At 46.7% G+C, this 18,447-nt stretch overlaps 1 pseudogene; it reads left to right on the forward strand.

Moving 5' to 3' along the window:
* Positions 1–2,039: 2,039 nt before the first annotated feature.
* Positions 2,040–2,159, forward strand: LOC136662666 (5S ribosomal RNA; annotated as a pseudogene).
* Positions 2,160–18,447: the final 16,288 nt, after the last annotated feature.

Genomic DNA, 18,447 nt, shown 5'->3' on the forward strand with positions numbered 1-18,447 from the left:
CCCAGAATCATGGATTACCAAAGAAGAGGAAGTCTTCTGGAAATCCAACAGAGGCAAGCTTTCCAGCATTGCACAGCTGCATTCAGCTGAGCACAGCAAATGTATTTAACCACAGAGAGGCAGCTTAAGCCATTTCTGCCCAACATTGCGTATACGCAGCAGGCACCAAATGTGTACGCCTGCGGGCCTGGAAGAAATGGGTTTAATAGTATACCAAACTGAACAGGGTCTTGTTACCAGACATTGTCGAATGGCTGTTTGGGGCACAGCAAGCAGTCTGGACAAGGTCAACATACTCCTGGCCTGCAGTGTATGCAAGAAGAAGGAGCAATGAGATTGGTGCAAGCATTTAGGGCACAATCCCAAGCAGGCATACTCAGAAGTAAGTCCTATTGTGTTCAGTGGGACTTACTCCCAGGAACGTGAGGTTAGGATTGTAGTCTTAGCCACACAAGAGATCTATGCAAGAAAAGAAGCAGCCATGAGTTGGCAGAAAACACATTGTGTCCTCTGCACTCTGCCTGGCTTTGAGATTGCCAGGCACACTGGCAGGGCCCATTAATTTTTGATTTAGCTTCGCCACACTGTGCTACTATTGTGTTTTATGGGCACATTATGCCGAAATGAAGGCTTGTAAAACAGAGGATTTTAAGGTTCAAAAAGAGAGAGAGAGAGAGAACACTCATTATGCCTAATATGCATGGCAAAGTGGAAATGAATACATATTTATAGCAGAGTTTGGTATTTATTAGTAGCAGAAGTATTTATTATTCCGTATCTGGAAACTCATCTAAGGGTGGGAGATATAACTTAGCACCAGATTTGAGAGTTGTAAAATAAAAAATCAAGAAAACCCCGATGCCTTTGAACTGGAAGCCTGGATCTGGGCAGCAGATAACTTGCAATCTCTACTGCAATGTAAGTCCTGTCACCACATTAAGGCGCTGTTCTCATCTCCTTGTCTTGCTATCCCTCCTTCCTTGCTTGCCCAAAACCATTTACCATATGCAGTTGTGTCCCCATTCTGTCAGTCAGACACAATGCAGGTGTTGCAATTGAAAGCTGTCTCCACATACCTTTCTCCGAGCCTCTTCCGCATTAACGGGGACTGCCTCGCTGCTTCTGGGAGGATGTGTGTGCAGTTGAAATATATGCAGATCTGGTTACAGATCACAAAAGCCCTGCTGAGTGCACGTTGTGATGGTAGAACAAAACCGCTAATGGCATCAGGTGTCTGCAAACTGACGTGTCTCCTGCTCACTGTTGGCTTGTTTAGATTTGGAAACAACATAATAGCACTGCTTCTCCAGGATCCTATTAGCAAGCACAATACAGGGAAGATGCCAAAACTCACCTCTCGTTGCTAAAAATTTCAGGCATGCGGGAAATATTTCACCCAAAATGGAAAGTTTCTGAATTTCCCCCATCCAAAATGAGTAAGCTCAACTAAGCAATCAAAAGGGACATTTCAGAGCAAGAGAGAGAGAGAGAGAGAGAGAGAGAGAGAGAGAGAGCCACTAGGAGGCTAGATGCTCCTCAGGGATATTCTGAACTCCTTCCCTGAATTTTCATTCAATTAAAAAAGTTTTCTAGAACTTTGTACTGGAATACTGCATGCAGAATTCCACAGAATGGCTCAGTATTAGGTAGAGTTTTCATGTCTCAGAGTAGACCTGAAGCATTAAGGTTTTAGCTTCTCAGAGTTTCCAGAGAAATGAGTTAAAAAATTTCAGGTGACAGGACAAAACCCAGGTGCAAGCTGCTTTCTCAGTGCTTGAAAGATGCACCCCCCCCCCATAAGGGGTGGTTTATGAAGATCATTCAATAAACCACCCCTTAACTCCCAGGCAGGCCCCCATTACTACTACCACCTTGCATTTCAATAACTTAGGGTCCAATCCTACGAATCGTATCTAACTTTCCAGCGCTAATGCAACCACAGTGCAGCCCCAAAGTAAGGCAACAGATATTCCCTTACCTTGAGGAGGCCTCTGTTATTGCCCCTTCACTGCAGGATGCAGCACAAGCCCTCCTGGCACAACTGCAGCAACTGTTACCCTGCACATGCCCAATCTCGTCTGATCTTGGAAGCTAAGCAGGGTCAGGCCTGGTTAGTACTTAGTTGGGAGACCACCTGGGAATACCAGATGCTGTAGGCTTATACCAGGGGTGCCCAAACCCCAGCCCTGAGGCCACTTGCGGCCCTCAAGGACTACCAATGCGGCCCTCAGGGAGCCCCCAGTCTCCAATGAGCCTCTGGCCCTCCAGAGATTTGCTAGAGCTCACACTGGCCCGACTCAACTGCTCTCAGGGTGAGGGTGACTGTTTGACCTCTTGCATGAGTTGGGGGATGAGGGCTCCCTCCACTGCTTGCTGTTTTACATCTGTGATGCAGTAGAGGCAGCAAAGGCCAGCCTTGCTTTGTGCAAGGCCTTTTATAGGCTTTGAGCTATTGCAAGACCTTCATTCATTCATATAAGTTCATCTTTAGTATATACATTTATGTAAACGTATGTACATTTATTCAAATTTTAAATGTAAATTAATTCTTTTTTCCCTGGCCCCCGACACAGTGTCAGAAAGATGATGTGGCCCTCCTGCCAAAAACTTTGGACACCCCCGGCTTATACGAGTCTTTCGAGACTGAAGGTTGCCAACCATCAGCGTTGGAAAGTTGAATAGGATTGGGCGCTTTATCTCAAGAGATCTGGTAACTCTAGTAAGATTGCCCTCGCTTTCCATGATTCTGCCCAAAGAATGCAAAGACACCAGAATGAATGACAAGCACTAGGACATTATTTTTAAATTTTATATAACGAATGGTTTGTTCATTAATATTAAATACAATAAATATCTTAAAACCTATCAGGTCACCTATAATTAAGTTATGGCTGTTCTGCAATTATTCCCTAGTCCTTTGGGCTCTTTGTCACAATGCTTCCAGCTTTGGACCAATGAAATATTTCAGTGTGGCTTGTTTCATTGCATTCTGCATGAAATTACACATCAATTGATATATAACATGTTCCTGTTGGCAACCTTCAGTCTCAAAAGACTCTGGTATCGTGCTCTGAAAGGTGGTTCTGGCACAGCGTCTAGTGTGGCTGAAAAGGCCAATCTGGGAGTGACAATCCCTTCCACACTGGGAGCAAGTGCAGTCTGTCCCTGGCCTGTCTCCCTGGCTATGGGCCTTCCTTCTTTGCCTCTTAGCCTCAGACTGTTGGCCAAGTGTCTCTTCAAACTGGAAGAGGCCATGCTGCACAGCCTGCCTCCAAGCGGGCTGCTCAGAGGCTAGGGTTTCCCACTTGTTGAGGTCAACTCCTAAGGCCTTCAGATCCCTCTTGCAGATGTCCTTGTATCGCAGCTGTGGTCTACCTGTAGGGCGCTTTCGTTGCACGAGTTCTCCATAGAGGAGATCCTTTGGGATCCGGCCATCATCCATTCTCACAACATGACCGAGCCAACGCAGGTGTCTCTGTTTCAGCAGTGCATACATGCTAGGGATTCCAGCACGTTCCAGGACTGTGTTGTTTGGAAGATTTTAAAAAATTTTGGTGATTAGTGGTGTCATCCCCCCCCCCCCAGTGCACATCACCCAGTGAGGCCTGCAATCCCCAAGTGAAGCCACTGCCTATAAGGGTGGACTGGTTAAATAGGAGGGTGCATGAGGACTACCCACTTGACATTAGTCCCTCCTGCACATTCTAAGGCCATTCTTCCTATCTCCATGCATTCAGCCAGTCATACACATGGCCCATTACACACTAACATAAAACCAAAAAGGCAGGATTATGATCTGTTACAGCAGGATAAATTCCCAGCCTTGATAGTGTCACAAGTTTATGGCTGTACCTTTGAGTGCAATGAGCACCTCGGCGTCTCCCTGCTCTCCAACTGCAGCGAGCAAACGTTGAGCTGAGACCTCGGCTATGCAGCAAGGGAGGGCCAGAACTGTTCTCAGACTGTAAATATTGCATTAGAATTATTGGTGGGGCTGGGCTGCTTGGAGAGAGAGTATAAGCCTCTAGGCCTTTGAACGAGAAAGGGAGATTTGGTGGATGGCTGGCCTGGGTAGCATAACCCACAGAGCACAGCGGCAACCTTCCCCATCAGGACTGGAAAAGGCACTTCAGAGAGGAGAGGAGAACTCTGCAGCCTGCAAATAACTAAAATGAATTGTTGTTCACTCTCCCTGTCTGACATATTTTAAAATATCTGATAGTCTCTCTCTTAAGCACACAAGCCAAGCACATCTGCTCTCACCAAAGCTGCTCAACTTTAAGCGAAATTCCTTAACAAACAAACAAAAAAAACTAGCTCCTGAAACACATTTTTTTTTTGTTCCTCTCTGAACTTTGCCTGTGGCCTGGCATTAATCCTCAGTTGTTGGTCTTTCAGACTCTCAGGTTTTTCAAGTGTCTTTTTGTGATCGAACGCATTCCACATGCGCTGCCTCCGACGCATTCTCGGCATCACCTGGCAGGACAAAGTTCCAAACAACACAGTCCTGGAACGTGCTGGAATCCCTAGCATGTATGCACTGCTGAAACAGAGATGCCTGCGTTGGCTTGGTCATGTTGTGAGAATGGGCGATGGCCGGATCCCAAAGGATCTCCTCTATGGAGAACTCGTGCAAGGAAAGCGCCCTACAGGTAGACCACAGCTGCGATACAAGGACATCTGCAAGAGGGATCTGAAGGCCTTAGGAGAGGACCTCAACAGGTGGGAAACCCTGACCTCTGAGCGGCCCGCTTGGAGGCAGGCTGTGCAGCATGGCCTTTCCCAGTTTGAAGAGACACTTGGCCAACAGTCTGAGGCAAAGAGGAAAAGAAGGAAGGCCCATAGCCAGGGAGAAAGACCAGGGACAGACTGCACTTGCTCCCGGTGTGGAAGGGATTGTCACTCCCGGATTGGCCTTTTCAGCCACACTAGACGCTGTTCCAGAACCACCATTCAGAGCGCGATACCAGAGTCTTTCGAGACTGAAGGTTGCCAACACACTGCTTTAACCCCTGGACTTCAGGTCTGTGATGGTTCCTCATGCCAACTTCCCGGACAAAATAAGAGATACTGTGAGAGGCATGGAGAGGGCAGCTTTCCTGGCTAGTCTGTGAACTCGGTAGCGTAGCTAGAGGGGAGGCAAAAAAACAGTAAGTACTTCAGGCACCAGAACATGCTATGTAAGCAGCCCCTCCCACTCATCGGAGCCATTCCAGGCAGCAACAGCAATATGCTGGAGACACTGTGGTTTGCTGAGCACCTGTGCATTGCCATCACTACCTAGAATGATTCCTATGGCAAGTAGGAGGGGGACGCTTACATGGTATGTTGTGGTGCCTGCAGTATTTACAGCCCCCCCCCAGCAACACTGCTGTGTGAACTTTGTATTTTTTTTTTTTTAGCTAAAATGCCTATGACTTCTAGTAAGAGCCAAGACCCTGATCCTCCAGGGCAGCAATTTTCAATCTTTTTCATCTCATGGCACACTGACAAGGCACTAAAATTGTCAAGGCACACCGTCAGGTTTTTGACAATTAACAAGGCACACCGTGCTGCCAGTGGGGGCTCACATCCCCATTGGCCCTACTAATAAATGGCCTTCCCCCAAATTCCTGGGGCACACCTGTGGACCACTCACGGCACACCGGTTTGCACAGTGGTTGAAAATGGCTGCTCCAGGGCCACAGGGCAGATCATCTTTGTGAAACTTTGTGCTGATTCAGACAGGATCACCCAAGACAAGCCATTTAACAAGGGACACGCCTAAATCTTCATCAGAGTCAACTTCAAATATTTTCAGCCCTGAAGGAAAAAAGTAAAAAAAGCCAATTTTTATATCCAGAGATTGAGAGAAGGAAATTGAGCCCTCTCTGGAACTAGCTGCCAAGAGGCTTTGTTTCCTGCTGCTTACAGAAATGCCAGTCCTAACTGGGGGCGGGAGGGGGGGGGGCTGGAGCATGGTTGATAGGTTCTTGTGCCTTTTGTCCGGTGGAGACAAATTCTTCATGAAAAGGAAATGTGTAGCAAGCATGAATGCTTATATTTTCAGCAAAACATGTCATGACTCCCAGCCATGTATATTTTATTGAGGTCGTTTGCAATATCAGACATTTTCTCCTGTTCGCCAACCCTTTGCATAATAGAATTTTATGAAAGTGATATCTTGCAACTGGGCTTCAACACACACACACACACACACACACACACACACACACACACACACTCTCAATGTTTGCTTAAATTTTATAGGATGCTCATTGAACAAGAATGTAAAAGAGCCCTCAATTCCACACTTACCTGTGCTGCATTTCTTATTAATGTGGGACCAGTTACGTCTGCCCTTCTGTTTACAGTATTATTAAAATAATTCATGTCTTGCCTTTCTGCCTCAGTAGAAGGCAATAGGGGTGAGTCACACCTGACCAAAGTGATCAACCACAAATAATAAAACAAACACTGAACAACTCAAACTAGCAAACGAACAGCAAACATGACAGAACCAGGGCAGATGTCAAAGACACAGCAGGTCAAAAGCTTTCTGAAATGAAGAATCACTTTTAACCTGTTGTGAAATGCCATAGAGGATCAACCAGATCTCCTGGGGTAGTCAGGGTATAACCCCGTTTTATGACACCGAAAATAACTGAGGGCCCAGTTCTATCCAACTTTCTGGCACTGTTGCAACCACAATGCAGTCCTAAGGGGACCTCTGCGACTGCCCCCCCCTCACCGCGCAATGTACCGTGTGCTTTGTTGACATTGATGCATCAGTGCTGGAAAGCTGGATAGGATTGGGCCCTGAGTACATAGCACTGGAAGCAGTTTAGCAAATAAAGGTCCATCACAGGAGCAGAGCCAGAGGAGGAGGTGGAGCCGTAAGTCCCACAGGGCTGTGAAACTCGCCGTGTAAGCTGTCTCACCCTGTCGCTCTCAGAGCCTGGCCCGCGGTGAAAGTAACATGGAAGAGACACATTGCTTTTGCTCCTTGGAATGGCCCTGAGAGCAAAGGGGGGGCATTTTAACAGTGAGTTTCAAAGCCTAATGGAACTTACAGCTCTGCCCCCCCCCCAGCAACACTACAGGCCCAGCATATGCAGCCGCCTTACTGAGTCAGAGTATTGATCTGTGTAGCAGTGTCTACTCTGACTGGCAGTGACTCCTCAGGGACTTAGGCAGAGGTCTTTTCCAGCTTGGATGAGAGTCTTTAACTGGAGAAGCGAGAGCATGAACATAGAACCTTCTGTGTGCAAAACATGTGCTCAGGCACTGTGGCCATTCCCTCCTCCAGCTTCCTTGGTTCCTAACTAGCTTCTGTGGTATACAGGCAGGAGCATAGGAAGGGAGTTGGGGGGAAGTGGGGACCTACCCCCTTCATGTCAGCTCCACATAGCTGAAACATAGTCAGTAACCTCACACAATGCATCTGTTGCTGGAGTGTATCACTTCAGAGTGCATAAAATTCATATTTGTATATGCTTTCTTTTATATCCCCTGGGGGCTGGGGTAAGAATAGGCCCTCAGTTTGGCTGTACTTGTCGTAAGAGGCGACTAAACAGCCACCGGGTAGATGGGACTCGTTAGCCTGGGAAGGCAGCTCATCTGAGAGAAGGAAAACTCTGATCCCAAACCTCCGCTGCCTTGTGGCTACATCCAGTTATGGAAAAGGCTTCAGGAGTCAACCCTGAGGCAAAATCCGGAGTTGGAGTCCCTGAGGCAGTTCATGGCTGAACACAGTCACATTCTGGCAACTCCTGTGACACCGCTGGAACCAACCATATTGGCCTCTGCCTTTCCATTGGACCATTTCAGCGATGTGGAGAGGGGGGATTTGCTGCATGGGTAACAGTCTATCCTCCATATCTACTTTACCCAGGCTTCGCGCACTGGAGAGGACACTCTGTTCCAGAACCACCATTCAGAGCGCGATACCATAGTCTTCCGAGACTGAAGGATGCCAACAACATGCTTTCTTTTATATACAAATGCCAAAAAAAAAAAAAAAGGAACGTACCTTTTGGTGCGTACCAAACTAACTGTGCAGGGGGGAGAGTAATCTTGTGACTCTTAATTCTTGCTTACTCTGTACTGTTGTGAGTAAACAGATTTGCACGTTTTGCCTCAAAAATATATTGATCCTGGCTGTCCTGAGTGTCTCCCGCACCCCAGGGCAGAAGGTCTGCAACGCAGTGAGACATGAACAAACACCTTCCCTTCAGTGTATTGGAGGGCCAGGAGTGTGCAGGGAGATGCATTCTGCACAAACTAGAGTTGATTGCAGAAGCCATTCTGGTTTTCACAATCTGCTTCACAATTTAGGCAGAATATAAAGATCTCATTCCACAGCAAGGTTAGCAGACCGGATGCATCTGTAAACCTGAGGTTTCTAAGGGGAGCCCTGGTAATGGCACCAGCTTGTCAACCTCCGACAAATGATTGGGTTAAAATGACTGGTGCTGTGGTGGAACTGAGCAGCAAAGAATCAGGGCCCAGCAATGCCCCCCAAAATAGCTTGAAAACGAACCTGTACCACCAGCTACCCAATTCATGAGCCTTAGCAGTTTTCAGACATCCAGGATTTGCTTTACACAGGGGTGGCCAGCGCCTGGCCCTTATACGCAGTGTCCGAGACTGTCTGCTACTGGGGCGGGAGGGGCACGTCCATTTGGCCCTGCACAGCACGGAGCAATTACCAGCCTAACAAACTGGAGACAAGTTTTGCACTTCATGCTGTCCTATCAACCTGAGCAAAAGGTGCTGTGGTTGCTATGGCAACATCCATTCTGATGCTGATGGGAGAAGCAGGCTGTGATTAATAGATAGACAGGCATGTAGTGGGTTTCTCTCCCCCCCCCCCATATAGATTTTGCTTGCTGCTTCATGATATCCTGCCGAAGGCTAGGAAGGAAAGTGGCATTCTCACAAGTCTGGTGAGAATCAGGGCTATTCCAGATGGAAACCAACTGACCCATTATTGTTGATTTACTGCAATTTGAGGGCTTAGCAAAAACACTCATACAGTCTAATCCTATGATCAGTTACACAGAATTTAATCTGGCCCTTTTCCATGGTACTTATTACCAAGTAAGTATGCATATGACTGCATTTCCAAATCATTTATGGCCATGCTTATGCATGTTTCATCAGAAGTAAGATCCACTGCATTTTAATGGGTCTTATTTCTGTGTAAGTGTGACTTGTAGTGCAAACGAGCTGCAATTCCCTTGGATTTATATTTACAAGTGGGTTGTAATTAAGAATGGCAGTGGAGCTCCTTTTGCGCATGTTGTTCTAGAATCCCTGAATGTCTCCAGATTTCTTTTGTCCTCTTATACTTATGTTTTATTCAGTTACCAAAATCCAGTGGCTGAGGAACTGTTGGCCACTGTGCCTTCTTGTCAAGCACCACAGCACTCCAATAGTTCCCTAGTCACTATATTTTTGGCTGGAGAAGGGAACTTCTGACACAAAACCAACTAGCAGAAATGCCCAGTTAGAATATTCTTGAGCCTGGCAGTCAGGTGATTATGATTAACCAGTCAGACTCTGTTTCCTGCTCTGGAAGTGTGCTTCAATTATGCCCTGTGAGCAGTGTCTTTGGGGAAGTTACTAGTCTTTTGCACTATGGCATAGTCCGGCCATTTTCAACCACTGTGCCATGGCACACTGGTGTGCTGCAAATGGTCCCCAGGTGTGCCGCAGGAATTTGGGAGAGGATCATTTATTAATAGGGCCATTGGGGATGTGAGCCTCCCATTGCCAGCATAGTGTGCCTTGTCAATTGTCAAAAAAACTGATGGTGTGCCTTGACCATTTTAGTGTCTTGCCACTGTGCCCTGAGATGAAAAAGGTTGAAAGTCCCTGGCATAGTCAGTGGCTTAAATTGCCTGCCTCCTTCTCATGCAGTTCTACTGTCTCACCTTTGGACTGTTTTCCTGCCAAATGGACTTTGCAGCTTACAGTCAGGGATGAAAGGAATGACAGTCTGCCTTGCTAAATTTTTGAAAGCTGATGGAATACCCGGTGCAGCAAATGGATACTGTTTCTTAATTTCCAAGGAGCCCCCATGAACATTGTGCTTATATATAGAAGCTGAAAAAGCATTTGCTCCCCAATGAAATTAACTTTGGTTGTGTGTATGTGTTTAAGCATTATTTATATAAACATATATACATATATTAACATAAACATATATATCAAACATATATATTTCCTGTTTCTATGCCTGCACTGAAACATACATACATAAGACCTTTATTGGCATAGATAATGGATATACGAAATAACAACCACATCTGTTGTTGGCATCCTTCAGTCTCAAAAGACTATGGTGTCACGCTCTGAATGGTGGTTCTGGAACAGAGTGTCCTCTCCAGAGCGCGAAGCCTGGGTAAAGTAGGTATGGAGGATAGGCTGTTACCCATGCAGCAAATCCCCCCTCTCCACGTCGCTGAAATGGTCCAATGGAAAGGCAGAGGCCAATACGGTTGGTTCCAGCAGCATCGCAGGAGTTGCCAGAACATGACTGTGTTCAGCCATGAACTGCCTCAGGGACTCCGGCTCCAGATTTTGCCTGGAGGTTGACTCCTGAAGCCTTTTCCATAACTGGATGTAGCCACAAGGCAGTGGAGGTTTGGGATCAGAGTTTTCCTTCTCTCAGATGAGCTGCCTTCCCTGGCTGACGAGTCCTAACTACCCGGTGGCTGTTTAGTCACCTCTTACGACAAGTACAGCCAAACTGAGGGCCTATTCTTATCCCCAGCCCCCAGGGGTAAAAATAACAACCAAACATTAAACATTCAGAACACACACACAATAAAATAAAACACTCGTAATCAGTGTTTTTTTGTAAAAAAATAGGTGCAGGAACTCACAACTTTTTATTTATTTATTTATTTTATTTATTTATTTTAAAACCATTTTTTATACATGCGCGCGTGCACACACACACACGTCCATCCCGTGTGAGCTCCCTGATAGCAAAAGCACTCCTGCCACAGCTGGAGTGAAACACCCCATTTTTTTTAGGTGGGGAGGTGCTCCATTGGGCTATAGGAAACTCTCTCCATTGGGCTATAGGAAAGCCTATATAGTAGTTAAAGTGTTCAGAACAAATATATAAGGTCTTGAGCCCAGCTGGTGGCCATCAGTGCCTCAAGTGTTAGTTCCAAACACTTTGAGCCTAAGAGCTCTGGTGGCTCAATGGCTAAACCGCAGGTCTGTGGAGCCAGAGGCTTGGGGTTCAAATCCCTATGAGCAGTGCTTTTTTTGTAAATAAAATGGTGCAGGAACTCACAACTTGTTAATCTTTTATTTATTTATTTAATTTATTTATTTATAAACCATTTTTTATTGGAGAAATAAAATATTTTTATGTGCTTCCCCCCTAAAGATGAACTGAGTAGACATGCATAGGATTCGGCTGTCAATCTCCACATCCCCTTCCCCCTAGCTACTTTTTCTACACATGGGGAAAAATACTGTACAGGTGCACTTGTAGCATGTAGTATGTAGTGTGGTACTACTTCAAGGAGAGGAAGCAGTGAATGGATTCTGGAAAATGGCTTACATGAGTTCCATGTAGTAAAATTACTCTAAGCAACTGTGGGAGTAAGAACAAAAAAGGAATTCTTACACGAGAGGGGTCTTTAGGTGCACATAGAAACAGCTATGTTTGCAAACAAGCGATTAAATATGGTTTAATTCAGGTATCAGAATACTCTGTGTCTTTGGGAAGGAGCTTGGCATGCAATTGTATGTTCTCTCTGCCCTGAGCAGCTGCTGTGCATTGCTGGAGAGGAGCTGCAAACGCTGGCTGGCGGAGGGCATGCTTGTGGGGGAAGGATGAGGAGGATCTCTGGCAAGGCTGGACAGCACATTGTACACACGTAGAATCCCTTTTCACCTGCCCTTAGCAGGTGAAAACGGGTGCAGATATATATCTCTGCCAGGATTAAGAGCCCAATCCTAGGTATGTCTTCTCTGAAGTAAGTCTTGTTCTAGTCAATGGAGCTTACTCCCAGGAAAGTGCCTAGGATTGCAGCCTAAGAGCCCAATCCTATGCATGTCTACTCAGAAGTCCACTTTAGTGAATGGGGCTTACTGTGGATAGGATGGCAGCCTCAGGGCCCAATCCTGTGCCTGTCTCCTCAGAAGTCAGTCCCACTAGAGGCAGTGGGGCTTCCTCCCAGGAAAGTGTGGAGAGGACTGCAGCCACAGAGCCCGTCCTCTGCCTGTCTACTCAGGCTGCAAGGCTATGACACTTTCCCGGGAGTAAGCCCCACTGAACACAGTGGAACTTACTTCTGAGTAGACATGCTTGGGCTCTCAGGCTGCAAGGCTGCACCAGCCAGTTTCCTTCCCCTCCTCCTCCGCCAAGCCAGTACCTGGGCGTTCCGTGGGTGCCGCAGCCCGTCTCCCTGGTTGGCTGGCTGGCTGGTTGTCCATCCGTCCTCCTCCTCCTCGGCATCAGCTCATGTCCCCCATGCCCTCCACCGGCTTGGAAGCTGCGCGGAGAAGCAGAGCGCAGGGGGAGGGGAGGCAGGCTGGGCTCAGGGGGGAGCTTGGAGATGGGGGCAGGAGGGGGTCATTGTGCGGTCAGGCAGGGGCCAGGCGCCTGCCCACTCTGCACTCCCCAGCACCCACCCAGCGAATGCCTCTATTTTGCTCTCCCCCTCCTGGAATGCCTCCAAAGGGGAGGGGCCCCTGCAAAAAGGTGCCGGAACTCCGTCCCCCCGCGTTCCATTAGAAAAAAAGCCCTGCTCGTAATCATCCAATACCCCCTCCCCCCATTCACCATAATATAGCGGAAGACCCAGAATTCCGTCCTGCCAGAATCCCAGAAACAAAGTTGGCAACCTTGTCAAGAGAGTCAGTTTCCTCTATGGAAAGAAGAGGTTGTAATTTAAATGAATCCTCCCAGCCCTGCATTTTGTTCAGCAGTGGAGCCAGACAGATCTTACGAAGGGTATCATGGAGTGGGCAGTAAAAAAATATATGATGTAATGTCTCCACACAATTCCTGTCACAGGTACACCTTCTTTCTAAGTAGGGAATGCCACAAAACCTGCCCGCTAGCAGAGCTGATGGAAAGGCATTGCATCTCGCAAGGGAGAATGCTCTGCGAGCCTGTGGGCACTGCAGGTGATAAAGGAAAGAAGCCGGCTTCCCAAAGCTGACTGGGATGTGCAGATGGAGAGGGGAGCAAATGGTGTTAGCTGCACAGAGTAGCTCTTGACGCTCAATATCGAGCAATCTTTCCTTGATAGTCAGCACTGAAACAAGCAGAAAAGGTAGGCGTGGGGGGAGGGGAGGAGGAGGGAGGGAGGGAGGCCTTCCTGGGCAGGGAGGAGCGCAGGTGATGGGCAGCCCTGGGGGCGGGTGGGCGGGCAGCAGCAGGTGGGACTGGGATCCACCTCCCCCCCCCACACACAGTTATGCCAGATCCCAACCCCCATTCAAGCCGCTCCACTCTCCTTGGACACCTCCAGAGATGACACAAGTCCGAGGAGACCCATTGTGGCCAGCAGTCCTTACCTGAGGTAAGGGGGAAAGTTTCCCCTTACCTCTGGCTGAGCCGCTTCTGACCACAATCCTGCACTGGATACAGTGCAAGCCTCCTGGCTTGCCTGTCCCAGCGCAGGTTAGGATTGCACCCTTAGAGCCATAACTCTCTGACCTGCAGGGAGTCTTCCATTACTGCAGCTGCCTCCCTCTTTAGCAGTAAGCAGATACAATGTTGTATAGATTTTTGATTTTTTTTTTTAGGTGATTGTATTCTAAGATGGAATAGAAGTGATGGAAATTGATGATAATGGTGAAGGATTTCTTTGTGAAGTTGGAGGAAAGCGATTCCAGGCTGGATTTCCTCTACTTAGACCTTTTTACTCCTGAGCAGCCATTAAGCTAACATTGTTATGTCTCTTCTCGTGACAGCTGCAGCCACCTCTAATTTGCATGGTGTCAGTAGCTTCTTTCCCTCCTCTGGTGTGCCATTAAGTGGCTTAGCAAAAAGGCGTACGGAGTGCGGGCTTATTAAAATTCAAGCCTATGCAGGCCAGCGAGCAGCGCACCAGCACAGATCGAAAGATGAACTCTCAATTGATGATGGCTTCAACAAGTTCAGCTCTCCTTGTCCTGCCTTCCTTGTAGGTCAGATGTGGATAATGAAGGTGATTCACACCCATGGCTGCCTTGTGTGGTTTATTTTTCCACCAAAAGGTGAGTTTGCTTGCTGCTGTACACTGTCATAAGGCGGTACAATCATCTCTACCAATAACAAATGGAGAAGGGCACACAAAGCCTCTTTTCCTTGACTGCCATTAAGTTGGGCTCATAAAGTTCCTGATTATTCATGGACAATGAACTGGGATGTCACCAGTTTGTATATTGCTGCTTACACGAACCCGCCATTTGTCCAATTAATCCTGTCTTTCGTCTCAAAGGAGCCTCACATGCTAGTTTTCCATATGCAGGGATTTTTTTAAAAACATGGGGAGACATTCAAATGTGATTTCTTTGCTCTTGCAGTTGGTGTTGGCAATTGTGAGACATTGTGCCCCAAGGATAGTACAATCTAGTAAAGAGAAAAGGAAAAGAGTTTCATTTGGCTCTGCTGATTATGTGATTGGTTCTTAATTTGCCCACAGTCTCTCAGCAAGTCGAGCTTTGAGTGTGTTCCTTTAAGAATAAGATGCCCAGAACTCCTGTGCCAGCAGCTATGATGAAGAAATAACAGTTTATTTTCCTGAATAGCACTATGGGACCATAAAACCTGTGTACTATAAATGGGCAAAGCACATATCAAACAGCCTAGGGAATAATATCTCTCCCCCTCCCCAAAAGCCCACAAATTTATTTGTCCTTCCTTTCAATCAGTGTTGCGTTGGTTAACAACATGGTGGGAGGGGGGGAAGGGTAGCACACTGTGTTTAATAGCATTGCATTAAAATGCTCCGTCCTACCAAAAGAACTAGTGCATTCATGAATATTTGTGTCCTGTTTAAAAATAATGTTCTTCTTGCAGTTTGTATTGAGGCTCTGGTTTGCACATTTGTTCAGCATGTGGTGATGGTAACATCCAGTGATTTATATGTATGAATGAGCCATTTTAGGTATAACATTGCCACATGCAATATTAATAGCAATATTAGAAAAGTTCATAACTTATCCCACGCAGCTTTTCTCGGTGGTGTTGTTTGCCTGTCCTAAAGTGCTGGTTAGGATAAGGGCTATTCCCTCATGTATGCATTGTATGCAGTGTCTGCATGCTGATAATGAATAATATACAAGTCCTGTCTGTCAAGTTGAATCTATCATGGTCTGTTCACATATGCAACTTCCACTGAAATTCTGTGCATAACTACGCAAGAGTAAGTCCTATTCTTCAATGGGAAATACTCCCAGGTTAGTGTGCATAGGATTGCAGCTTTGGTCATCCATATGACCACATGTGTGACCTACTGGTGTAGCTGGAGGGGGGGCGGGGCACTAAGTTTTGCAGGCTCCCTGCAGTGTGCAAGCAGCCCCTCCCCTTGGGAGCCATTTGGGCGGGGGGGCGGGGAAACGGAGGCGAATGGCTCCCAAGGGGAGGAGGAAGGGCCACTTGTATGCTGCGGGGAGGCTCCCTGCAAAACGTAGTGTTCCGCCCCCCCCTCTAGCTACACCAGTGGTGTGACCCAGGCCTGCAGCCACTCTTAGAATGTCTCCAATGTGCAACTTAAGCTGCATTCAGGATGAGATCTACTCTGAACTGGCACTTATATAAAGCTAAAGTTGTAGCGGCGCAAGATGCTGCTTTGGGAAGCACCCAAGGCTTGTTATGGCCTTGTTGCTTGTTTGGGAGTGCAGAGCACTGAAAGATGTCACAGTTGGGATGCTGCTTGGGAAGCCCACAAGGCCTAGGGCCTGGTGGCTTGCTGGGAGTACAGAAAGCAGATGCACTGAAGGGTTAGTAGGAACTGAAATAGCAAGGAATCAGAGCAAGGAGGAGATGGCAGTCATGGATTCAAAGGGTAAAATGCTGGCAGGAGAGCTAGAAGCAGAACACTGGGAGATCAAGAGAGAATGCGCTCCTCCCAGCTAGCCTGCTAGCCCGCTCAGCCTTTATTGAATCTTAAAAACATGACACAATACTATTACAACATTAAGGGTTATTAAAGGTTAATAAGATTATACTGGTTGCCTACTAGCTAGTTCTAGCTTAACCGCAATCTACATTTTTAGATATGATTCTTCATAACATCTTCTTGTTGACAGGCTACGGAGCTTCAGACTCAGCATGTCACCAAGGCCGCGCCGAGTGTGCTCTGCGCAGGTGCAAAGTGTGCTTTGCTTTATTGCCAACATACCAAGGCTAAAACTAGCGCCTCCGCATAAACACTACGAAAGTGATCTAAAAGTCTCCATTACAGGAAGTGGCATCCTTGATAGCCAGTAGCTCTGACATTGCCCCATTGTAGAGCTAGTCCAAAGAGCAGATCTTGGAGGAACATCAGATAAGTAACTGATTTGCATAGGGGAGGCAGAAGTCTTCGAAAAGGAGCGATAATGCACATCGTAAAGCAGTTACAGTAACATTTGCAGCCATGGAAAGAATTTTACAGCAGATTAAATACACTTAAACAGAATATAGTGAGGAGCAAGAGAGCCATACAAAGGGTAAATGCATTGCTTAGCTAGCAGTAGTTAGGCAGCATTAGACAAAAGTCACGAAAATGAGTGTTCTTTGTTACCAAGGTTTTCCTATGCACTAGTGTCACTAGGAGACCAGCACATCACTGCTATGATGGACCTCCTCCTATGCAGTGGCAGGACAATACCTTGGGCAGTGGGCATGGTGATGTACCATCACCCCACCCCCACTGGTTTCTTAGCTATAAGTTTTGATAGAACATAGACATTTCTACATGGTTTATTTCACTGCATTCTGCATGAAATCGCACATCGAAGGATATATAACATGATGGTATTATTCAAAAATAAAAGATTTTAAAAATTTTGGTAAGTTGTGGTGTTACCCCTGTGTGTGTCACCCAGAGTGGCCCACACACACCCCCTCGCGATGCCACAGTTCCTACGATAGGTAGAACTTACTTACCATGCTAGAATGACCACTTTTGATGACCTAAAATGTTATATTCACTCAACTGCACACTGCTCACAGTGGTCAGTTGCCTCTATACCCCAGAGAGGACGTAACAAAATGAGTTTGATGACTCCAGTGATTGCTGGCACAGATCTGAGTAGCCCCATTGCACAGGCTGGGGCTTTCCCTTGGGTAAGGGGATAAATATCCCCTTACCTCGAGGACACCTCCAGCCTGCTCCTAGCCAGTGTAGGATACAGCATAGGCTGCACAGCCCTGCTGTGCTGGTGTTGGTGTTGAGCTGCAAGTGGGCTAATAGTGTTGCTTGATGCAAGGCAGCTTCTTGTGTTCATCAGTTCATAGACCATTGCTCTTTGCTGTTCACCTTTGTGCTCGTCCGCCTCTAAAGTGCACAGGTGAATTGTTCTATTTTAGCTTCTGATACCGATTTGCTGCTTCTGAGCTCCACACTAACAACCAGATGGGTTGGGTGTTTACAGAGGTAGAAGAGATATGTTGGTAGGCACTATAGGTTTTTTGTTGTTTTTTTTTAATCAGTGGCAAGCATTTCTGCACCATCAAAATAATGCAGCACTCTTGTTAGAGGAAGAGAGAAGAGAAAGCCCCATCCAATCGTTAAACATCATGTGCTTACAACCCACCGTCAGCTATGCTTAATTCAGCGTGCTGGTCTATGTCAGAGCTTGTATTGATTCATTGGGATTGCAGGGCATTCTTGTAGATATTAATCTTGTACATTTGACAGGCCACTAGCCTACTGCAGACAAAGCAAAGTCAATCATAAACACTGAAAACTACAGAGCCAAGCTGATTTCTTCCCACATATGAGTGGCGATATTTGCGGCTGGGTCAGGCTATGTCCAATGGCCAGCCTGTGTTTTAAAAGACTCTTGGCATCTGTTCTCTCCATCATGGTTATTGGTTGAGAGTAAAATACTCCAAAGTTATACATAGTCCAAATGCTCTAACCAAAAATGGGCAGCTCAATAAAGACAATGGTAGATGTTCACATTGTGAAGGTCCTCGCTGAGTCTGTCAGTCTTCTAATTAGTTGCATTAGAGCAGACACTAGGCAGAGGAGCAATTCTTATTCCTGAACACAGTGCAAGGCTGAGGCAATAAGGTTTTCACTAAGCTCTGAAAGTACATTAGACTTGGGTCAGGCAAGCCTTTGTGGGGAACGTATTCCAGGATCAGGGACCTACAGCAGAGAAGACTCTGTCATGCTTCACCATCCACCGCTCGTCCATTTGTGGGTGTTCTACATAAAGCTTTCTGAAGAGTATTTTAACCAGGAAGGTTTTACGTACAAGAAATTTCCCACATGCAAGTCATTGCCTAAA

This window comes from Tiliqua scincoides, chromosome 11, assembly GCF_035046505.1.
Source record: "Tiliqua scincoides isolate rTilSci1 chromosome 11, rTilSci1.hap2, whole genome shotgun sequence".
Classification (NCBI taxonomy): Eukaryota; Metazoa; Chordata; class Lepidosauria; order Squamata; family Scincidae; genus Tiliqua; species Tiliqua scincoides.